The sequence below is a fragment of the Nestor notabilis genome, unplaced genomic scaffold (genome assembly GCF_000696875.1).
Source record: "Nestor notabilis isolate BGI_N333 unplaced genomic scaffold, ASM69687v1 scaffold14676, whole genome shotgun sequence".
Taxonomy (NCBI): Eukaryota; Metazoa; Chordata; class Aves; order Psittaciformes; family Psittacidae; genus Nestor; species Nestor notabilis.
The window spans coordinates 66,256-72,024 of NW_009932505.1; positions in this window are offsets into that span (position 1 = coordinate 66,256).

Sequence of the window (5,769 nt, forward strand, 5' to 3'; positions counted from 1 at the left end):
CAGCAGGAACATCCGCTTGATCAGAAAAGCAGACAAACAAGCTCCCTTTTAAAAAGCGAACAACATTTCCCTCTGTTTGCAGACAAAGCAGTGAAGTTGTGACCCTTTAAAGGGCAGTAGGGGAAACAATTTCACTAGGAACTGAGATTTTTGTTTGTGCACGTACACCAAGATATATACTGACTATTAAAGAACAAACAACAAAGTAAAGGTTTCAGAAAAGTTCCCCTGCCCAGAAGTGAGCCAGGCTCTCAAGTTTTGACAGTGATGAAGTCTGAGTTCTTCATTACCTTGTTCAAGATTGGTATTTATTTCTTCCAGGTGGCTTTATCACATTTCTCTTGAAGTCAGGAGCTTTATTAAGAACCAGACTATGCCTGTGGTTATCTGGGGATAAAAATAAAGCTCTCCATCCCAAAGGATTAACATGGAAGACATAAGTAGGAATTAGTTGAAATAAATGAGTCAGAAAGCACTGGAGCACTCAATTTTTATATATCCAGGAGCTATCTGAATACATGGTTTCCTGATCCATTAGAAAAACACCACCATTTGGTTTTCCTCCAAGAAAAAATTCCCATAAAATGAAAGTCTCTGGGAGGGAGAAAAAAAAACACCCACAAAAGCACCCACACCAAACACCTCCAAAAAACCCCAACCACCAAAACAATTAAAAGTTGAGCAACTAGAAAATTCATTGAAGTTCCACCTTCGCCTACTATTATACATTCACAGTGCTACAATATAGAAGATACTTGTGTAATTGAAGTTTCAGAATGCAACAGATCTCTAGCTCAACTAAATTCAAGACAACACTTACATTGTTTACACTTAGATATGAACCAACACTCAAGGTGTGAACTGTGCCCTAATTCAGGAGCTTCTATTTAAGTTATTAAAAATCAGATATATGGATGGCTTGGCCTAAGCAGAACATAACATAAACATTGGAAAATACTGATCTTAATACCCAAAGGGCTTCACTTTCATGTTTTAAAGTAGAAAGAGCTACACATGGAAGAAAATAACAACCACATGGGTTAAGTGAACAATGAACAAAGGAAAATTCTTTAATACCGCTCTCCAAAGAAAAACCATCAGAAAGAGTCAAGAAAATGGGCCCAATGTAATATACAACTGGGACAAGCCTACTTCATTTCTAAACAGAACTTACTCTCAATTCCTAAGTCAAGTATCTCTACCTCATAATAAAAGAAGATAAAAAATTGTGAAAGAGACCATCTCTTCCCTTAAATCTACATATTTTTAACTTAATGAACAAATACCTTGAGCTCTGAAGGATTATGAAATTCCCAAGACCCTGCAAACATCACCACTCTACAAACATGAATCATGTTAGGCTTGTAAAGCTGCTTCTGCAGAACAGCAGTTCTATGTGAGCAAGAAAGCCACATGAACAGGAGTAATCATTCACTTCTCACGTCAGCAAGACAAGAAATCATGATAAAACTGAGCCCTGTCCTTCAGTCAGCTTTAATTATCATACTAGAAATACCACACCTCCACTAACAAATGTTTCCCTTGGGCACAAAAATCAGTGACTAGAATGCCTAGAACTTATCCATTGCATAATCATTATCTATTAATTACTTAAATGCCCCCAGATCTGGTCTTAGTAAGTGGGGGTTAGTCAAAAACACTTTTAAAATTAACACTCCAATTTAAAACTTGAACACACATAGAAGCACGACCATGTGGCACACATGGTCTCACCAACATGCACACATACACACACTCCTTATCATAGAGGTTATTCACGAGCTTATGTCCAAAGTTACTTAGATTCAAGCCTGACAGCATTTAGGTATTTTATACAGATAAAGGAAATATACTGCATGAGCTCTTCTTCTCCTCCCCTAGAGGCTGGCATCCAGGAAGGCAAAATTATATACAGAATATTTGTCTCAAGTGCTACAAATGCCTCCTCATAAAAAAGATCACAATATTCAGATGGAGGCAAGTCCCAGATTCAAAGGAACCAACAATGTATTTAACTGTCTGCCACAGATGAGAAAGCCTTGCAAACCATTAACAGAGAAGCAGAAGGTGCTTTCTAATATGCTTAGCGCCATGACATTTGAATAAAAGGCAGATCTCAATGGTTTAGTATGCTGTTACACAGGAGGAATGTAAGATTATTTTCTGATCTGAAAGTGGCATTATATTATGTCACTATAATATAGTCCCTGCTGAATTCACATGCAGACATCCTATACAATCTACTGGCAGATTATAGAATAGAATTTGACCAAATATTAACACATTCTATTTAATAGATCTGATTTTGTCTGAACAGCCTGATAAGTTACCTGAGAAAATCCAACTAGTTATCTAACTAGAGGCAGATAAAGGTCTTGATGACACAGGAAATGTCTTGCCACTATAATCCCAAATTTATGAGTTATGGTACCACAGTACAGTTTTTATCCTGGGAGATTAAGCTGTACTCTTCTGTGCAAATAAAAATATTAAGGAGAATTGTTTTGGGTTTTGTTGGTTTGGTTTGGGTTTTTTTCCTCTGGAAGTCCCCTAAACTACCATCACTGATCCAGAAGTGGCTGGGATAACATGGTACATATATTTTGAGATGTGTTTTAATAGGGAACCTAGATTCTAATAGGAATCAAAAGTGAGAAAAACACACAGCGACGGATAACTGAAGGGCTATTTGAAATTACTAATTCTTAAACAAAATTGTAAAAAAGAGAGTAAGTTTTTTATCTATTTTTATCTTAAGAGGATAACCACTTGTCCCCTGCTAACTTATGCAGGAATATTTAACAGATATTAATGTATTCTCCATGGAATAAAAAGAGAAGCTGCAATAGTATTTAGGAAAAACTGGATGACATGTTTAGCATTACCAAGCACCACGGCCTGTTACTGGGGATCCTGTCTCCAATGTAATATTCAGGGAGAAAAATATGAAACTCATCCTTTATTTCCATTCCTTTACATAATAAAGCCAACAGCCTTTCAGGCATCTAAATTAACTATTAACATTCTGCCAAGAGAAGAGGACTACTCCCTGGAAGGCTAGTCCACACCAGCAGCTACCAGTGTGCATTAAGAAAAGCAACTCATTCTTACTTCCCTTGCTTGAGTTGAGAGCACTAAAAACACAAAACATTTATTTCTACCCCCTACTACATTCCACAAAAAAGTATGCAACAGACATGGAAACAGATATGGAAATCAGGACTAAGATGAAAAAGTTTTTAAAGAGCATAAAGATGAACTACAGAGAAAAGAAACACCACCACACCCCGTATCCTGTATGAAGCTTTGCTCTTTTTCCTTGTTCTAATACAAAGGCACCATACGAATTCAGTTTTGAGTTGTAATCACCACCAGTATGGCTGGGAAAGGAATCAGTTCAGAATCTTTACAAACAAGAAGAATCACTAGAAGGCATATGAAATGAAGAAAAATGGGATATTTACTTACTGGAAATGGAAAATCCACTATACTCCATACTTAAGAATAGTAAAACATTCAATGAAAAAAAAACTATAGCCAAATTTCTTTTAGCCTACTTCTTTCCCCTCCCCTCTAAATATAATAACTAAACTAAAAATAACTGATACGCCACAAATAAGGTTTGTGGGACATGTTTCAGCAGGGACCAGAAAATATGAAGTATGTAAATGATTTTGCCCTAAAATTCAGAAGGTAGGTGCAGTGGCTAGAAAGATGAGCCTTCCCATAAAAGGATTAATAATTTTGCAAATAGTAGTGCTCTCTAAATTCCTTTACAGATTCAAGCTTATTCCTAGTTTACAGCCTTTGCAAAAGGAAGATCATCTTAACAGCCAGCTAAAATAATTGACAGCAGTAACTATTATTAATTTGCTTTTCCTTTTATGGTTTTCATCAGTAAAAAGCACTCATAATTCTATTTTGGCTGTTTCCTTTTTTCTTTTTTGCTGTGTACATCCAGAATTATTATAGCACAACCTGTTCAAGACCTGGCTGTCTGGGAGAACAACCCCCTTCACACCCTTATCCTTTCTGAGAATAGCTTTGCGTTGTCAAACTTGAATACCAATAGGTCAAGCAGTTTCAACTGACTCTTTAATGGCTGTTAAAACACCAATTCAACTAACATTCCAAAAGTGATACTTTGGCACAATTCACATAAAACAATTCTTCCGAAGAAGTTCACTTAAATGGGCCCTTTATTGTTAGGACAAATAGCACACTGAGAGGTTACACAAGAATAATGTCAGCGTGATGTGCTGCACGTCACATGCTTCAACTCTAAGATGTGATTAATGATCTACAGGATCATCTGAGCTTTATCTGAAGAAGATGGCTTGTTGGGATACGTGCTTGTTGTGATACGTTTTTCTTCAGCAAAAGGGCACACAGAAAACCCCATCTAATAAAAATGGCAAAACAGAAGATAGAGGCTATTTTTGCTACAGGGCTAGTTTTATTTCATATCCTCCAAGAAGCTTATTTTCCAAGGCATGTGCTGGTAGAAGCTCCACAATAAATGTCTAGTCACAAAATTTTTCTGATGTGCTGATGGAATGACTCAAAAGCCACACAGCCTTTACTCGCAGCATACCTTTAAAGAACCTATAACTGAAACATGGGTAAAAAATTTGCTGTGGTTTTCACAGTTAACAGTGTGATAGTTTATGGAGAACTGTGCTTTTAAGTTAAAGCTTAATTTTCTAAAGGCAGCTAAACTAAAGGGAGATGCCTAACAGCTTACGGTGGTGCTGATCAATCTGTTATACCCTGCAGAGCACACTGAGCCACAGAGGTATCAAAAAAAGCTGATTACCCACTCACCCACAGCTGAACTACAATAAACATCCCTCAGTCATCTTGTCAAATCCTGTACTATTCACTCATGAACCAGTTTAAATATTCCCAGAAACTTTTAAATCCAGCCCTGTCAGTAGTTTGTCCATTTTCACTCCATAACTGGCAGTGAAGGCTTCCATTAATTGTTTCCAAAGACAGACCCGTCGGACACACTCAAGGGAAGGAAGAGATCCAGTTAACACAGGAAAGAAGAGAGAAAACAAAAGGAGAAAAAAAAAAAAGTCACAGAGCAAGGCCAGAGATCAGACAAGAATGAGAATTATGCTTCATCTCCCACATAATGAAGATGATAGAATTTCACTCAGGCCTCACCTTGTGACTGAGAAATTTGTATTCTATAAAGCAGCCAGAGAAAGAAAAGTTAATAACCCACAAATTACCTTGTTATATTTTAGCTTTCAGCCTCTGGATTTTGATAGACTTTCAGCTTCATGAAGTATCTTCTTACAAAAACCCAAACAAACGAAACCAACATCACCACTAAAAAACCCACCACATTCCCCAAAACCCAGAAAAACTCCACGCTCCTCCCTAAAGGTGTTCCTGTATAACCTAACCACCTTCTTGTTAGGCCACAGAAACCAACATTTTTTCATATTCAGGCTCTTTGCCCCTAGCAGATTCCTCTAAACCATTAACCTTACCTGTAGCTCTTTTCTCCAGTCTTTCCATATTAATCTCTAATCCAGACTATCTCACCAAAGCTAGGAGGTTACTGAAATTCTTCACTACTTTCATCCCTCCTTATACTTGGTATACTCTTCAGAACAGCTCATAGGCTCTGGGACATCACAAGGTACCAAGAGCTCAGTTTGTCATCTACTACCAACTCAACAGACCTTGCAAAATACATATTGTTGCCCAAATGAATCTAGCTTAACCTTTCTTATTGGAAGGAAAAAAAAAAAA